This window comes from Alexandromys fortis, unplaced genomic scaffold (genome assembly GCF_014885135.2).
Source record: "Alexandromys fortis isolate MF-2015 unplaced genomic scaffold, M_Fortis_MF-2015_v1.1 scaffold_22, whole genome shotgun sequence".
In the NCBI taxonomy this organism is placed as follows: Eukaryota; Metazoa; Chordata; class Mammalia; order Rodentia; family Cricetidae; genus Alexandromys; species Alexandromys fortis.
In genome coordinates, this window is record NW_026067900.1 from 3,029,438 (window position 1) to 3,048,670 (window position 19,233).

The window sequence follows — 19,233 nt, forward strand, 5'->3', positions numbered from 1 at the left end:
CCTGTGGCATGAGCATTTGTAACGTTAATGTGTGATTTCCAACAAGATCTGAGAGCAGGAGCCGGGGCAGTCGCAGCGGTGTTTGGTTACCCGGTGACTAGGATATTCAAGGACAGTTGATTAGTCTAAGATGATCCCCTAAACCCTAGCCAAACTTGCCCAGAATCTCTGTAATTACCCTGGCTTACAGGTGCCTGTGTCAGCTCACAAGCTTCAGCCAAACAGGGGTCCTTTTCTTTTTCGCAACTTCATCAAGATATTTCTAAATCCTGATGCTCTCTGAAAAAAAGGAAAGAAAAGAAAGAGCCTAAGCCTGGTGACTATCAGGACGAACTACAAACCGTGGGCAGGTTTTCAGCCTGCTATTATATCTGCAAAGAACTTATCAAGACAGTTATCTCAAATACCAGTTGGCACATCTACTCTCTCTCTAACTCAATTAAAGGGTGTTTTTCTTAAATATTTATCATGGAAGTTAATTTCTCTTTGTACTTTACTTCCCGGGGCTAACAGTTAAGAATTTGAGATTAAGGGAAAGGGGTGGCCCTTTTTTTTTTTCTCCTACTGCTACATTCACACTGGGAAAAATAATTCAAAACTGTGATTTTGCTCGTTCTCCCGTCTTAAGCAGGGCATCGTCGTCTGATTAGTTGAGTGACAGTTCTCACACAAGCCGTCTTCCCCACTCACGCGTTAGGAGGCCCCACACCTGCCGGGCACGCTCCGTGAAGATGTCACGGAAATGAGAAATGAAAATGGACCGCTTTACTCGCCCTCTCGACGTGCGCCCCTCAGCCTCCCGCTCCTTGTCTCTTGAAATAATCACTTTAAGGGAAGCCACGAGTTCATTGCCAAAGTCAGCTCCCCCCTCCCACCTGGTCAGTGCTGCCTCCCGTTTTCTGCACGTGATGGGTTTATTAGACGGAATTAAAAAAATCTATTTTATTGGGGTCGTCCTCCCTTCTACCTGCCTGAGCACCTGGCTCGGTTTTATCATCCTGCCTGCAATCGAGACGGCCGCTGGTCTGCTTCGTTCCAGACGCACGAGCCTCTGTGCTTTTGTTTCTTAATGATGCCTTCAGTAACTAGCTGCAGAGGCAATTATTTTACACTTTCAAAAATTGCGTGGGGGTGGAGAATGAAAACTGAAAGTTCAATTGATGCCTGGCCAGTGGCTTGCGGGTCATCAGCGCCTCTCAACCCCAGGTGCACACCTAAGCCGGCCCTTTCAGACGGCTCCACTAGCTCTTGTGTGATTATTCATGTCTTATTAATTTCACAGCCCCTTGCTGAGCTTGCAGTTCACATATGGTCATTTTTCTTTCCTAGGTGTGTGCCAGGCAAGTGTCTTGTGTTAATTTTTTTGTTTTCCTTTTTTTTGTTGGGGTGTTGTGTGTGTGTATGTGTGTGTGTGGTGCTCTGTTGTTGCGATTGTCTTATTGTTATTGTCTGAGAAAGAGTCTCAGGTAGCCTAGGCTGGACTTGAACTCATGATGTAGCTGAGGATGACCTTCAACACCTTATAGCCCTGCCTCTACTCCAGTGTGCTGGGATTATAGGTGGATGCCGTTGTACCTGACGGCTGTGTTTCAAATCTGAAGTTCCTTGAAGAACTTCAGACGGTGCTGTCATCTAGGAAAAGAGGAGCAAGTGACGAAGTCTCGTTAACCAGAGAGCATGCCGTGAGGGTGAGTTCCGGGTTCAAAGAACCCCGTGGGAACACTGGCAGGATTCGCTCTTCCAATCCAATTGCACTTCCCGGGGACATTCTGACAAGAGTTCACTTCAGGCACGCCCACCTAGTCGCCCGCCCTGCCATGATTATTCCCCGCCTGTCGGGGTTGGACCAGGCTTGAGGGATACGTGAGACAGAGTCTGCCCTTAAGTTACGGTGGTGGCACCCCAGGAATTGCACATGGGGCTTTTTCTATAAATGGGACGAACACATAGCTCTAGAAGTGCTGAGGTCAGACTTACAGATTTGGGGTGCAGGAATCTTCATGCAGATGCTTACGAATCAATGGAACCTTTCAAGACGAGAAGCTTTTTCAGGCATGGGAGTGAAGGTCAGGAGAAATCCCAATAGATGGGGCACAGAATATGCAAACAAACAAGCAAAAGGATTCAGAATGTCTGGGACGCAGGGAGTTATTCAACATGACCAGACTACAGTAAGTCAAGCAGGAGAATAGACTGTGTGTAATGGGGAGCCCCCGGTGCACCTTTCTGTTTCTGACTAGAAAGAGCAGAGGTAGCTCAGGTCTCAATGCCTGACTTACCCTCTCACGAGCAGCAGGAATCGAGCAAGATACTTCAAATCCCAGGACCTCAGTTTCTTCCCAGGCCCACAGGGCGTTGTAATTCTACCCTTGTATTGGTCTGAAAGTCAGCAGCTGTGTCCCCCAAGTTTCCCAGTTAGTATTTGTTTTGTGTGCGGTGTCCTTATCATAGGTCATAGACCCAAAATCCCAATAGCTCAAGAAGTAACCCAGAGATATCAAGAGAGCCAAGTTGAAGGGATTCCATGATATGAAGAAGAAACCCTGTCTGGTTGGCACTGGGCTCCTTGGGGCAGGAAGCACCACACGATATCAGATTTCATATTTCTGAGAAGTTGGCAATACGCATTTCTATCTGAAGTCTCCCCAACATTTGAGATTTGAAATGAAGAACAGCAGAGTCCGGGCAGTCCATGTCTGTGGGCCACACAGGACCTGTGGGCAGCCAGGTGGAGACCTGTGGTCTCCTTTTCTACGGACTGATGATGGGCCTTCGCAGGGCAAGGCGGTGGTTGTTGCTGGTTCTTGGCCAGGCTGGTTCCTGGCATATGCCTTACGGCTGGAGGGCACCAACAGGCCACATGCAGACACCAGCACAGGGGGTGAGGGAAAGCCAGCCAACAGTGAGCTATCCAACAGTGCTGATTTCAAAGAGTGACCCCATATCTTCGCACAAGCCCAGGAATGAAAACTTTTCAAAACTCAGCCCCAGCGAGACTCTCTGGGGAGAGGAGCAGATCCTTGAGGGGGGAAAACCTGCAGTCTGTGAGGGGCAAGGTTTGCCAAGCTATTAAACAGCGAGTTACAATAGGCGAGTGCAGAGATCACAGACGCAGGGATAAATGTACACTCATCTATACGGGAAACTTTGATGCTTTCAAATGCCTCTCACCATCTAAGGAGCAGGCAGCAGGCAGCGCCTACATATCTCACAGCAGTCTGCCTGTCTGGGTGTTTGGGCTGGACTGCAGGAAGCTCTTTGAAACCAGGCTGAGGCATTTCAAACAATTCTGTTTGACTATCCAGCTTGTATATTCTGCCGATGCCCCTTTTTGTTGTTAAATTGGCTTTATTTTCTTTTTATTTATTTAATATTTTACTAATTTTGGAATCTCCTATGATGCTGACAGTCTGTAAAAGAGGCAATGACAAAGCTAAGATGCCTTTCGACCATCTTAAGTGAATTCACTCACACACACACACACACACACACACACAGGGGCTGAGCGCTCACACACAACCCTATGTAAGGAAAAAGCTAAATTAGACTCAGAGATCAGAACTATGTCCAACAACAGCCCTGTTAAATGTGCTAATGTCTGAACCATTTGACTCCTCCCAGATTGTTTCAAAATGGTTTGGGGAGCGGTGTTTACAACTTTCTATGAGTAATAAATAAATTAGAAGCCATTCATTAAGGCTTTCTAAATTATAGACACTGCAGGCAAATTTCTCCTTTTAGGAAGCAAAGGATGACCTGAAAACTGGTCCCCAGCTTCGGCCTGTTTTCTCTTTGATTTTCTTTTCACTGTCTCTTAGTTGCTAAGGGAGGAAAATAGCAAAGCTGGGGAGTTTGTCCCAACCTGTGTGTTTGCAACTACAGTTCGGGTGAAAAATGAGGCAGGGGCCAATGTGATTGGGGGGCACACAGCTGTCCTTTTAGCATTCCAAAACAACGAGGTGAGCGGATCCTCAGTTCGAGGCCAGCTTGGGCTATACATAGTGAGATCTTGTCTCAGTCCCCCCCCCCTCCAAAGGGAGCAGGGGCGCTCTGGTCTGTTGAAACCATGGAGGGAAAACCCAGAGGTCTCCAGTTTATTCTCTCCCGTTGATTCACAGGCCTTGCTCACCCTTCCCAGTTTTGCTTTTGACAGTCAATACCAAATGTCCCGGCACGAAGGGATGATTTGAGAAGGGGCTTCTGTGAGTCAGGACTTCAAAGCCGTCTGGTACAGTGAGAACAACACGTTGCCTCCTCTCGCCCATGCTGCAGGAGGTGTGGTGGCTTGGCTATCTCTTCTAAGAGCACATTGATTGTGGGGTGTGGGGATCTTACACAAGACCTAACCAAGCCAAGGAGGATTAGCTTTAATTTCATTCAGAAGCTGTAAGAAGAAGGAACGGCTGTCCGTGCCTGGAGGCAATGCTTAGGAACAGGGTAAAGGGAGGTAGGATCCTGCTGGGGAGTGACAGACAGACCATGATTCTGAGCTCGTGCCCAGGGTTTCGGGGCCAGACTCTTTGGGTACAGGCTAGACTTATTTTCATCTGACTTCGTAGGAGACTTTGGGAGCGGGAGGCACGAGGCCCAAAATAGGTGAGAAATGAAAGTGTTGATGTTAACTGAAGTTCTCTTTCACAAGTAGCCTGCCTGTGAGGGAAGACTGGAGAGAAAGATGGAAGGAAGGAGGGAGAGAGGGCAGGAGGAGGGAAAGGTTTGTGGTGGGACTGGGGAGATGGGACCATGGGTAAAGTGCCTGGATTTTGATCCCCAGCACTCACATCAAAATCCAGGGGACATCTGTTGTCCCAACAGGGGAGTGGTGGATGCAGGTTGCATTGTCAAGCTGAATTGTCAAACTGTGGGTTCAGTAAGATACTCTGTCTCAAAATAAATAAATAAGCAATAAGACAGAGAGAGGTAAAGACATGACATTACATGCATGTGCACACATGGGCATGTCTATGTTCACCCCCCTCCATGCACTAAAAACATACCATGTATTCTAGAATCTTCCCAGTAGAAAAGCATACAGATCCTTACTGTGGGCACTTCTGGTCCTCAACTACTTTGTCACCTTCAGGAAAATTTTGTCACCACATTCAAGCTGAGGTCAAGCTAAGCCAACACAGGATGCTGTGTTTTGGGCGTGATACACGCTAGACCAGCAGTTCTCAACATGTGAGTCAGAACCTTTCCACAGGGGTTGCCTAAGACCATCGAAAAGCGCAGATATTTACATTGCGATTCCTAACAGCAGCAAAATTATGAAGTAGCAATAAAAAAAATCATGGTTGGGGTCACCACACCATGACGGACTGTATTAAAGGGTCGCAGCGTTAGGAAGGTTGAGAACCACTGCTCTAGACCGACCTCTTTACCTTGAGGCCTGCCACCACCCAAGGAGACAGCTTCTGGTGCCTCACGCAGGAACCATTTCCAGCTAAATGGAGAACACAGTTTTAAGATTTTTACTTTTTACAGCATTCTAGTATAGCAGGGCATTTAAAGCCCAGTGTGATAAAGAGATGGGATCCTAAGGCAGTGGGTGGAGGGGGATGGATGAAGAGAATGGGGTTTTATGCGGGCAGGGGCGTCAGGACATAGCTTTATCAATGGGTGGACCTTCCTGTAAGTAGGAAGATAAATGAATTAGTAACTTAGAGTAATTTTCAAAAAATACATATCCAGATGAAAGCCAGGATAAGTTTGATCCCTTTTAGCCAATGAAGTATGATCTCTAATTGGGTTTCCACGCAGACGGTGCAGGCCCAGAGTACATTTCTGAATCTAGTTGACCTTTTCATCCGGGAAGCCAAATAATTTCCATTCCATGCTCTTTAATTCTGGAGGAATTTCTAATTTGTTGCCAGAGATAAAAACTCACTGCAAACAGGGAGGGGGGGAGTTTGAAATAGTCCAGAGTTCCATTTATAGAAAGAATATTAAAATCTTAGATCTGAGCGAACCCTCAGGGACCACTTTCTTCAATCCTTTTAGTTTACTGATAACAAAACTGAGGACCAGACAAAGATCAAAAACTTGCCCAAGGTCATGGAGGGTCTTGGGGCTTGGGACTGGACCCACAGCTCCCGCTCCTTACCCCAGACTCTCTCTTCTTCCTGGGCCTCTCAATTTGCCTGCTTGGATTTTTTTTCTCCTTCTTCTTTTCATGCCGTCCATATGTTACTGAAGCAAACGTCCCTTGCTGAACTCCACCGTCAGACCTGCTTGAGGGAAACTTGCACGGGCCAGCACCTACCCTCTTGCCTTCCTTAATTTCTTTTGGAAATTGTCTATTCTCTCACCTTATTAATGTTAAAACAAAACGGGCTCTTTTATTGCCACAGGCAGAAGGGAAGTTAAATTCTTGATGGAGACAAGTGTCTTCCCTTGTGAGAGCGAGTAAATTAGTTCTGAGGTCCTCTCACCCACCACAACTGTAATGAGAGAGACACCAGCCCTTCTTCATTAATGAGATGCCAATCACAGAGGGAGAAGTCGCACGGAGCCTCGTGGAGCGGGTGGAGGGGGGAGCGCTGATTGGCACGGTAGTGAGAAGGTAGGAAGCAGAAAATAAAAGCCCCCAGAGGTTGGAAAACACATGTGGATTGTCTCAGAAGGGAAAGGCAGGTCTGAGGAGAGCTCACTGCGCGCCTGAATGGGCAAACAATGTAGTTTATGGGAAACAACTTGGAAAGTGAGCAACAGGATTGGGGAACTACCCTCTGACTGTTTCTCCAGCCACACTTCCAGAGGCATGCTTGTGTTCCTACTGATCGGTTCACATCGGTTGCCACTGGGGTTAGCAGATGATGATCCGGTTCCTTTAGGAGGGCTGGCAGTAGTGTTACTTGTCTTGGCCCTGCCTGTGATCCTGTCAACTTTGCCTGCCCACCCTGTCGCGTGTTAACCTCTTAAACTTAGGAAACTTTGAGAAGAAAGTTAAGGAGGATCTGGCAACTGAGACAGTCTTGTTACACATAATAACTTCTCTCATAGCAGACAGTGGTCTTCCATTTGGACCCGTTAACCCAAGGACTATGTCTCTGGGCAGTGGAGATGTCTAAACCATGTTGTTTATCCCTTCCTCCCAAAAGTGACTTACAAGTAAGTCCCACCCCTGGCAAGATGGCACTGGTCACCTTTCCCTGTCTTCTACATGCTGTTTGTTATCAAGAAACTGGGGAGGAAATAACCTGGGTACTTTTCCTAATGCAGTCTGTTTTCAGAATCAGCAGCCCATCTTTGTGTCAGCGGCTTGATAAGTTGTGCACGTTCCTAAAATGAACAGGACTTTTGTTTGAAATCAAATGCCTTTTCCCCAGTTATCACACGGCTATCTCTTTTCTGCAAACATTTATTAATTAATTAATTTAATTTTTATGAAAATGGGTCCATGTGAAGGTTAAGAGACCTTCAGCACTCAAAACAACTTAATAAAATGTCTGAGCGCACAATTAAGCTTGCTTATGTCCTTCAAGAATCAGGGAGCGGAAGTTCTAATTGGCAGGGCCGCATCTTGAATGTCATTTTCTAAAGGCATTAGACCATGTCTAACAGAGAAAGAGCAGAAGCAGCTGTAGTTTACAAAATACCCACAGCGTCCCTCCCGGAGACATAATTTCAGGGTAGCAGTTAGATGGTATTAAACTTGTATCTGTAACAAACTGTAGTTGCCTAACCACAATTGCGCCAGATCTAATGTGTTCCCGCGAGTGTGTGTGCTGAGACCAAAGGACAACCCTGGGCGCAGTTCCTTAAATGCTGTCTGCTTGTTTGTGGCTGCTTGCCAGAAAGACTAGGAGAACTCCTTAGGGACAGAGCTGCCTGTCTCCACGTACCCAGCACTGGATGATAAGTTGGGTTCTAGAGGGTGGAACTCAGAGCTCAGCTGATCAACCGATCTGGTCTCCCCAGCCCTGCGTCCCTAGTCACACACAGCCACAGGTACAGTGAGGTGCCCTATTCCCTCTAAATCTGAACATCTCCGAAAGCTCCACCGGCCTGGAACCCCCTCATTTATGGTAGACCTGCTTTGGAAAAAATATGGATGAAACTCAAACAAGAACCCCATTCTTCACTAAAAGCCAAAAAAAAAAAAAAAAAAAAGAAGAAAAAGAAAAAAAGAAAGAAAGAAAGAAAAGAAAATGAAGCTTCAGACAGCTAGCTACTTACTTGGGTTTTGTTTGTTGTTTGTTTGTTTTGTTGTTATTGTTATTTTTGTCTTGTAATGTTTTATTTCTACTAGAAATTTATTCTCCAAATTATGGTTCCTATCCTCTACAACCTGAATTCTTAATATTTAAAAAAATTCAGATGTTTTGGATTAATTTATTTCCTAAAGATGCCCAAGAATCTCACTACTACTTTCTTTTTCCTTATTATTGACCTCTATGATCTGCAAGAAGGGAGACACCCAACTTAAGCTTGATTCTCTTGAATACAATGAACCCCCTCACTGCTTGCTCTCAGAAACATTTGGAATAAACAAAGCGTACAAGTGTATCACCTAGTTCATGTTTCTAAAAATTAGTTTGTCGGCTTTGTCAGGCCAGACTTTCCAGATAGTGCTGTGACTTTATGGGTGTCTCTAAACAACCAGGGAGGAGACAGAAGTCTATAGCAGAAATGGCCCAAGAGAAGACAGGATTGTAGCCAGGCCTACTGGCATCTCTCTGGACTGATAAACGTGTCTTTTCTGCAAAGAATAGAAGCAATATTTGGGACTGAAAACAACAGCAACAAAAAGGCCTGGGGTGGAAGATGATTACTTTTCAATGTTATGAAAGAGAATTGTCCAGAACTTTCTCAACAAGGACTCATAATAAACAAGCTCTTCCACACACTCACCATAAACTAATTGATGTTTGTGTCGCTGACCCTAAGGCAGGACAGAATCCTAAAGCGCCTCCTGAATCATCAAAGGGTGACTCACTACGTTCTGGGTGGTTTTCTTCTTGAGAGTATTTTATTGTATACTAATCCTTTGAAAATTGCTAACGCACCTGTGATTGGTGCCAGAGGTTTGGAATTAGCCGTGCACACCACGGGGCTGGGGCTGCAGCTCAGTTGGTAGAGTGCTTGCCTAGCAAGCCCAAAGCCCTGGTTCTATCCCCAGCACAGCTTAAGAGAAACTGTGGTGTCATAGGTCAATAATCTCACTTGGAAGGGGTGGGTAGGAGGATCGGAAGTTCCAAGTCAGCCTGGGATAAATATGACCATGAATACACACACACACACACACACACACATACATGTATATGTATATATATATACATATATATATATGCGCACAGAAACTGGTAAATGGAGGGTTTCTTTGGTAAACACAATAGTTTTCCATTCTTCTATAGCAAAAGAAACATATTGCTGCCCATGGAGTCTGCAGATGTTGATCTCGGGGAGTTTTATTCTTGCTCCTTTCTCTCTTCCCTCCCATGCTCTTCTTTGTGCTGATTGGAGCGTGCGCATCACCACCCCATATCTGAAACCACCTCGTGTGCCTGCAAGGAGAAGGGCCGCCAAAAACTTGGAGCAGCCCATTTTGACAAAGAACTATATTCTCATGTTGGACCTCGTTTACATCTACAAACCCAGCAGCTTCACAGCCTAACCCCTAGTTAAAAAATACCAGGTCCCTGTGCATGTGGATAATGTGTATAAAATCCAGTAACCCAGGATGCTGGATTAGGGGAACACCAACCATAGTAGGACTCCTGAGACTGTAGTCCCCTGGCTTGTCAGGCAAATGGCCTTTCTCTCTTTGCTGTTTGGTAGCTCTTACTGGGGACAGAACCCCGATGTTTTTGCAGCATCGCTATGTATCAGGTTAAAATGGCCTTCCTGTTTCTTGGTATACTCTGTTTATATTTTAATGCTGTTTACAGATGGAATATTCCATAAATATTCATGCAATGTCCGTACAAAGGAAAGGCTTCGGAGAGCTCTTTATTAACAAGCTCCCTTACGGAAGGGTAACGGTTCTAAGGGGGCTCTGATCCATCCTCCTGAACTTCTCATACAAGGACCAAACCACTCTCTTTACATGGAAAGTCAGGGTGACCTGGGATTTGCCAGAGAAATTCACAACCCAAAGTATCAGCTAATGAATTATTCCAAGTCAATTAGCAGACCAAGGAAATCCTTTCTTAGTCCCATACCAAGGCGCCTTTCATGAACAAACACCCCTAATGTGGGTGATGATCAGCTGGGTACCAGAGGATGCTTAGCCCACATTGAACTCCCCCTCATTAGAAGAAGAAAAAAAGAATTAAATCTCAGAGAGCTTGTAAGGAAGCAAATTGAAACCATGTTTTAAAAAGATTAAACTTTCAAATTTGGGTTTCAACTTTGAAACTATAAAACACATATACACATTTAAACATGTTTAACTACTTCACTACTGGGTCATTGAAGAGATGGCTCAGCTAGTAAAGGTCTTGCTGCTCAAGAATGAGGACCCAAGTTAGATCCCCAGAATCCACGTAAAAAAGTCAGGCATGGTGGTATGTACTTGTAATCCCCATGCTGGGAAGGTGGAGACAGGAGGATCTCTGGGGCTTGCTGGTCAACCAGCCTTACTGAATTAGAGAGGTTTAGGTTCAGTGAAGAAACTTTGTCTCAAAAAGAAGGATAATGACTGAGGAGAAGACCTAAGGGTTTGCTCTAGCTCCACATGAATGCATGCATGCTCGTGTAAGCACCACACACAGACACACACACACGCACACATGCCCATGCACACACACATTTGCAGATTCAAGTGACTATAAATATACGGGCAAGCAAACATGGCTGTTAAGCTATCGTAATGGGTAAATGTGTCTGCTGCCAACCACCAAGTAGCCTGAGTTCAATGCTCAGGTCCCACCTGATGGAAGGAGAGAACAGACTCCCACAAGTTGTCATCTGACTCCCATAAGCAGGTCTTGACATACACATGCCCGTACACACACACACACACACACACACACACACACACGCATAAAAGTAAAACCCTGATTTTCTGCATGATAGTCAAAACTAAGATAGCATTATGTAAATTAAATATAACAAATGATTTTCTATTTCCTTGAAAGAGGAAATGGGATATCAAATAGTAGTTTCCCTGGATCTCTGCATCAGATCTGGTGAAATCTCCCTCTCAGCAGATCGCCTCAACCAGCACCAGCATGTGGGGAAGGAGGAATGAAGTTGGCAGGCATTGCGATCCATGGGGCACCATTTGGCAGGCACTTCACTGAGGCCTCCACAGAAGTGGTTAATCAGGGAACAGAACGATGTCAGATTACATTGGAAGCAGATTTCTTTGTGTTTCTGAGTAAATCCGAGATGGCCAGTGTTCCGAGTCTGGAGCTGTGATTGTAAGCAAAATGTGGTTGTAAGCTCGTGGGCCCTCTTCCGGCCTCTTCGTGAGAACTGTGACTCCTACAGACTCAAGGATACTCTTTCCTCCCTCTTTGGTGATGAAGTCCTCACTAGAAATGGCCCTGGCTCACCTCAACTTGTGTTCCAGTTGAGGGTCCTGCAGTCAGAAGTCAGAGAAAATCAAGAGGAATCCCAATGGGGTCTCTTAAAGCTGGAAAGAATAAGTCTGTATGTTTATGTGTATTTATGTGTCATGTGACATTGCCCTTCCCACAGAGTTCCTGCTGGCCTCTGTGGTGCTTGATTCTGTGGGTCCTCTCAGGCCTTCCTGGGAAAATATTTCTTAGCAGAGGGAAATTTTGTTACATGAAGTCGTAATAGCGTGTGGCTGCTGAATCAAACCGCGCGTATGTTGATCAGTTCTTTTCCAAAGCCCTGATGAAAGTTCACGTAGTCTTTGTTTGAGTGAGGAAAAATGGTTTCAGTCCAGCTAAATCAAAGTAGAGCAAGGAGAAAAGCCACTGGATTATGAAGGTAAGGACTAGTTTCCATCTCAGCTTAGCTTTGAACTTGCAACGTCGAGGCCAAATCTCTTGACCACTCCGGATTTCAGTTTCCCTGTCAAGTGGTCCCTGTCTAGCCTGTCCTATCAGCCTTTCGAGGATTTTAATGAAGAAACTGGTGGATATGAAAGCTCACTAATCCACTTGTATTATCAGCTATAATTTTATTATACTTAATTAGCAGAGTGCTAGCGCAGGTCACTTGAGAATGGCTGTGTCTAACTTCTGGAGCTCATGCATGTCTGACCTGTGACCCACCATCTGCATGTAACCCAGGATAGCTCTGAACACAAGCTAACACAGAACCAAAGACTTAATTAAAACGTGATTTCTTTTTAGTTTATTTTCTTCTGTAACTCAATCGCATGGTTTCTCAAGAGTAAATTTTGTAAACAACCATATTATGTTGCCGTATCATAAAGGTTGGACATACCAGCGTACTAGTCAGAAAGCATTGTTTTAAATGCACCAAGCAATGGCAGGGAGCAAATGAGGGAGACAGATCAGCTGGGCTCACACATGACCATTCCAGCAATGAGCAAAAGTCTTAGAGAATCATGGCCAGTCCTCTGCACTCTCTGTTGCCCTAGAGATGAAAAGGAAATCTCTCCCCCCCCTCCCCCTAATTGTTCTTGAAAATAGAGAAGTCTAAAGGCCTGGAACAAGTTGAAATGAATGGGTAGGGTGTCCTAGAATGACACTGGAGGTGTTACAATAGTCACCGGGGCTGATGGCATCCGCCCAACAGTTCCCAGGAACTCAAGGGTGAAATTGCGAAGCTGTTGACCAAAACACAGAATGTGTTACAAACAGGCTACTGTGCTCACAACCTGGCAAATGGCCACTACAACCTTGAAAGAAGAGAAGCGCAAAATAGGCGAGCCTCGCTTTTGTACCTGGCAGGCCTGGAGAGACTATGAGAGGGGCCGGTGTCACTGAATGCATCGCCTCTCACTGCACAGAGCATTTATTGAGTACCCACAGCGTCCTCGGTCTAGCTTAGATGGTAGAGAGACAAGTGGAAGCATCTGGAAGGTGTTTGAAAAAGATGTCAGCAGCCTCCAGCACTGCAGATGAATTTGGGAAGTCACTGGTGCATGGTTCAGAGGAACAAAGTGCAGCCTGTGGAGTGACATCTCTGTCAACTTTCAGACCCTGCCTCAAGTGTGGTGTACACAAGGACTGGGTTGCCTTGAAGAGAGCAGGAGGCATCTGTCTGAGTGACATGAGATGAGCCGTATTACATCTCCAGAGGAATGGCACTCGAGTTCCAAGAGCGTCAGTGATAACTCGGCTTGCGGGGAGGGGGCAGAAAAGGAGAAGAGGCAGAAAGACTCAGAGCAAACGTTTAAGCTTTCATGCACAGGACGCTCTCGGAGTGCCAGGCACCCTTTTACACTCTGGAGTCACCTCAATAAGCAGGCAGTGCTGTTTCCATTGAAGCACCAAGAAAAAGTCAGGGGGTGATGAATCCATCACAGGAAAGGAATGTGGCAGAGAGGGGTTGGAAGGGCCCTTCAGCGGGTTTGGTGAGCTCTTGGAGGAGCTGGGACCTGAATGACAAGGCTCAGCCAGGTATGAAGCTTTCTAGGCAAATGCAGGTAGTATGAAGCCCGAAAGAAGAAAAAATAGCTAAAACCTCATCTTTCCAGAAATGACATTGTGTAAAATTATAACTTAAGCAGAAGACGAGGCTAGGGCTGGGGAGAGATGACTCAGTCAGCGAAGTGTTTGCTATTCAAGCGTGGCAATCTGAGTTCAATCCCCAGAACTAGTGTAAAACTGCCTGGCATGGAAGTGCTCCTTTATAATCCCAGCACTGGGCCGAAATAGGCAGACCCCGATACTCTCCTGCCAGCCAGCCTAGTGTCCTTGGGGAGATCCTGGCCAGTGAGAGACACTGCTTCAAAATGTACACTAGACAGCTTCTGAGGAATGATGGGCAAGATTGAACCTTGACCTCCATGCACACTTCCGTGAACACCCCCCAACATACACGCGTACATGCACGCAACTAAGATGGAAATTTCTTGATAGTGTCGTTTAGGATTGACTAGTCCACTACACAGAATGCACAGCCTTGCGGAGGTTTAAAGACTGAGGGAGAGGACAGAGCAGCAAGGCAAAGACTGAAAATACCGAAGAGAGGAGGGACAGACAGTGGGGTTGAGAGGTCCATCTAGAAGAGCACAGAAATAAGATGAAGGCAGGAGCAGAAACCTAGAGTCTACAGCAGCCTTTCCCCAGCATTTTTAAATCTGTGAGCTCATCTTACGCTAACTTTTTATGGAAACTTTAATCATCTGATCATTTTGCATTTACAAGGGAAGCGAAGTAATTTAATGTTTTTTAATATATGCCATTTAAGATGAGTATATATTAAAAGTTTCATTACAAAATTAATTGAATACAATATTTACTAACATTCATGGATTATAATAATAAATTTTGAATGAGTTCCATCTAACAAATGATGCACATGATTTGATTGACTTTAATTACGGAAGTAATGACAATTTCTAAAACACACTTAGAAATGACATCCAATAGCATACTTAGAGTTTGGAAGCCAAACAAATATTAAATTTTGGGCTGATGTTTAACTCTGTGTCAGCACAGAACCAGACCAATCTACTAATATAACGGGACGAGGAAACCTTGTGTTTTGGGTAAAATAAAGGTGTGATTTTTCTCACTTATTTTATTTTGAATCAGTAAAATACAGGAACATCTAACCACCATTGGTCACCACATCCGTGACAATCATTAGAGGATGTCCTCTGACGTCTGTGTGTGAAAACTGGGGCACAGGCATGCATGTGTCTACATACGTAAACACACGCATAGACACACCGTATTTTTTCAAGTCCTCAAATGCAGTGGTCCCTTCAAAAATTAGATATGAGCAACACCAACTTTTCTCATATTAATATTTTTTATGACAGAGAGACTTTGGGTGGCAGGAGAGATAGGGTGGTTTTTTTCATAAACTGATGTTTTTGGGCACCCACAGAGTCAACCCACCATGGATTGAAAATATTGGCGGGCTGGGGGGGGGCTGCTGAAGAGATGGCTCAGCAGTTAAGAGCACTGACTGCTCTTCCAGAGGACCCACATGGCAGCCCACAACTGTCTTCAACTCTAGGATCCAACACCTACCCTCACACAGACATATAGGCAAAATATCAATTAGAAAAACAGAGAAAGAAAGAAAATATATATTTGGGGGGGTGGGAGGGAAAGGTTGCATGTGTCCTGGGCACATGACAACCTTTACTTCTTGTATTTGTTGCTTGCAAAATATAGCATAACAGCTGTTACGCACTTGCATGTAGTACTGGGTATCAGAAGTCTAGAATGTCTTATATGAGAGGTGTAAGCATCTTTAGGGTCCTGGAGCCTCTCCTCACTAATCCCAGGATGCACTGCCGTCTGTAGAGTTACTGTCGTTTTAGAAATCTGCTATTTGTTTTTGCCAAGAAACCACTGTCTGGGGAGAATCAGACAACTAATCAGTGAAATCGTTGACAAACCTTACAATTTTAAGTGGCCTGGTGGTTCAGCTCAGGCCATGGCTGGTAACATCTAACACATCTCTCCTTATAATGGAGCACGAATGAGTACAGGGCCCTGAGGAATGGGTTTGAATTCTAGTGCCATCATTTGCTAGCATAAATTGACAGAGTTACATAATGGCTCTGGACTTGGTTTCCTCATCTCTAAAATACGGGTGGCTGAAACCTCTGCTTTCAATACGGTTGTGAGGTTTAAGAGGTTTAATGTCTCTCTTTGTCTGTGTGTGTGTGCACACGTGTGTGTGTGTGTGTGTGTGTGTGTGTGTGTGTGTGTGTGTGTGTGTAAGGGACAGAGGATGATGTCAGATGTCATCCTTAGGTGCACCACTCTGTTCCTTTGAGATGAGGCCTCTCTTTTCTCCAGAGCTCACCAAGAAGGCTACCCTGACTGGCCAGAAAGTGCCGGGGATCCTCATTTCTCTGACACAGAGCACCACACTGAGCTTTTTATGTGGGGGTCCTAGGGATCTGAGCTCAGATACCTGGATTTGCACAGCCAGCACTTTACCCAGGGAGCATCTTTGTGGCCCTGGTTGTGAGGCTTAATCACAATAATGGATAAAGGGTGGTAAGGTCAAGGGCTTAGCTAGAACCTCCAGGCGAGGTAACTATTTTCATTTCCACCCCCTCCTGGGGCCTGAGCGATGGGGGCTGAGACAACTTCAGCAGATATTCCCAGCTCTCAGAGATTAGTGTTCAATAAGTATTTGTTGGCTGGCTGAACAAAATGAAAGGATGGGTAAAAACCAATCGTTTAAGGGAAACGAAAGAGGTAATGTAATATCTACCTTCCTGGATAAGAAAGCCAGGGCTCCGAAAATTAAAATGACTGTTTGAGGTTAGTGTCAGACAAGAGCTATGACCAGGACGAGCTTGGGTCCCCCCCTCAAGCCCCCACATCACCAACACCGTCTGTTGTAAACCTCTGGCCTTTGGCAGGCTCCTGGATCGCATTTTTCTGAGCTGTTGTCACGTAGTTCAGAAAACCGGAAACAATATTTGCCTCTGCTTTTGTGGCCAGGGCTTCTAGAGGAAAAAAGCCACGGCAACTTTTAAATGTTTCATTTAAAAGGGCCATGGAGAAAATCAAAGAAAAAAAGTCATAGATCCAGATCTCAAACATCTTCAGGTTAGACCACTCTTGATCTGCGGTACATAGCTTCAGAAGCTAGACTGAAGCTTCTCGAAGTTTCTTTCTCTGGCCGCCGGAAGTGTAGTTGCTGGGTTGGTGGTGACTCACTGTGGCTCCTATACCAGGCCTGGAGACAGAACCTTCCTTATTTATTGTGCTCCTCTCTCGTTTACAAGGTCAGACTGGATGTTTTGGTTGTTTTCCCAGCATCGCTCTACTGACCGACTTCACTCTAATCCCCTGATGTCACTTAAATCAACTGGAGGCGGGTGGGGGCGGGGGCCCATCCAAGCGCTCCAGTGATTGCCTCCCCGCCGTTGTTCTCGGCGGCAAATTAATTTGATGCTGTTATGTAAGTGTGATCGTCCCCTCTAATCACATCACAGGACTGAGAGCTGCCAGAAATAACAGAAGGGAACATTCGAGATATCAAAGGGGAGCCACTAAAATAGATTGTTTATTTAGGTACCGAACTGAAACTCTATTATTGGGAGACGCAAACCAGCCCTCGCCACACTTCCCTCTCACACGTCCCTGCTTCACACACTGTGCCTCCAAGAGATACGAAATCAGTGCTTCCGATGGAGTAGGAAGTGAGGGGAGCTGGGGTGTCTGCGTTGCAGCGGGTTCGTGGGTGTTTGCAGTTTCTTCTTTCTGTGTCTCCTTTTTCGATGATGCTTCTTCTCTCTGGGCCCAAAGTTCTTTCTTTGTATCTACCTCGGTCTCCGTCTGACTCTCCTTGAACTATCCCGTGTCCTCCCCTGCTTCTGCCTTATTCTCTCAGCAAGTCCAGATACTCAATCTCAAGCTCTGGGTCCAGGGAAAGCTCAATATTTACAGCTTCCCCAGCTTCTAACGCAAGCTGTGTTTCTGTTTCTCTTCTCCAAATTCTTATCCTCTTCCGCCTTGGTGAAATATTGTTCTGGTCTTACCTTGTAGGGTGTGTCTCAGCGTGATCTACAATGTGTGTTGTATTGTGGGGTGGGGACTGGAGGGTGTGTATGTGTGTGTGCAGGGTATATGCACGTGGAGGCCAGAAGTCAGCATCCGGTGTATTGATTCTTTCTCCACCCTTGTTTTTAAGAAATAGTCTTTCACTAAATCTGGAGCTTACTCATTCAGCTGGGTTGTCTCACCAGCAAACCCAGGGCTCCTGCTATTGCTGTCACCCAGCCCTGGAGATTATGGTCCAGTGCCATGATGCCTGGCTTTTGTGTGAGTTCTGCACATCTGAACTCAGGTCTTCATGCCTGTATCACAAGCTCTTTCCCCACTGTGCCATCTTCCCCAGCCCTGAAAAACACTGTCGAAGAAGGCTGAGCCAAGTAAACCCTCAGTGGACTTCAGGGAGTTATGTCCTTGCCATGGGCAAGGGGGGGGTCTTTGTTTCTTGTCTGTGCTGACCACTGCCTGGCTTGAAATACCTTCCAAAGGTTGTATCTCCACATAGGAACGAGGCCACCCTCTTGTGTAGAAAGAAGGGCCACACCAATGGAGAGGAGATAGGAGGCTTGCGTCTTTGCTTGTCACCCATGGGTGGCTTTGTTGATGGGCTTAGATGGCTTTGTCCTCAGGACATAGATGGCAAAGTCTGATCCATGCAACCCAGAGTGTCAGCAGAGCCCCCCTATGCTTTTTTTTTTTTGAAACAATGACTGTTGTTCTCAATGCTTCATTGCTTTACCTTCCCTGAGTGAGATACAAGATTTTTTTTTCAAATAAAATAAGAAAATTATTTCTAATTATTTCTGAATGCCATCTCAGATGAAATAGATGGCTACCCACAGGACTCTGTAGCTCTTTTACCCCTCACCTCTTTCTGGTGTACATAAGTGACTTCTACCTCTGAAGGGATATGAACCTACCTTCCATTACCAGATCTCAACAGAACTGAGGAATTCCGTGCCATCGGGTCAAACACTATGTTTGTAAGAATAGATTAAAAATACCTAGAATTTTTTTCCTAAGGACAATGATCTAGACAATTATTATTTCCCATGCGCGGCTTCTTTCAGCCTGATGGTTTCAAGCAGTGAGCTTTGACTAGCTTGTTGATGCCAGGTGCAAGGGAGCTGCTGCTTGAGGAGACAGTGGCCCTGTGTTTTGTGAGCCCTTCTTTTCTCTGGGACAGGCACAGCTTGGGACCCTGGGTTCAGAGTCTTTAGCTGTGTGACAAGCTACTTAGCCTGCTTTGATCTGTAAGCCTGTCACCTGGAAGTGGAGTTGACAATGGTGTCTATCCGTAGGCATATTGTAGGGACACTTAAAACTAAGGAATATAAAATCGTTGGCAAATAGAAAAAGGTTGATTAATTTTGCATAGTGTCTTTTGTGGTTGTTGTTATTTAAATCTTCAGACTCTGAATCATGAAGTAGTTTTTCTATCGGCACAGGAAATTGTCTAAATGTACAAACGGGTACTCTGACATGTTTATCTGGATAATTCCCATCTACGCAGGCTGTATCCTGCAAACTTCGTCCATTAGGGCAAAGGTTACACAAATTGGTTATCCACTCTAATTTTCCTCTCTTAACTAGTACAAAAATAGCCTTTACATTAGCATTGAAAAATAGCTAAGAGTTCATTAGTTGA

General features: G+C 45.4%; 1 protein-coding gene across 1 annotated transcript in view; it reads left to right on the plus strand.

Moving 5' to 3' along the window:
- Rora (RAR related orphan receptor A) overlaps window positions 1-19,233 on the plus strand; it is a 736,444-nt gene that overhangs the window by 458,155 nt on the left and 259,056 nt on the right. The gene's annotated exons all lie outside the window — the stretch shown is intronic.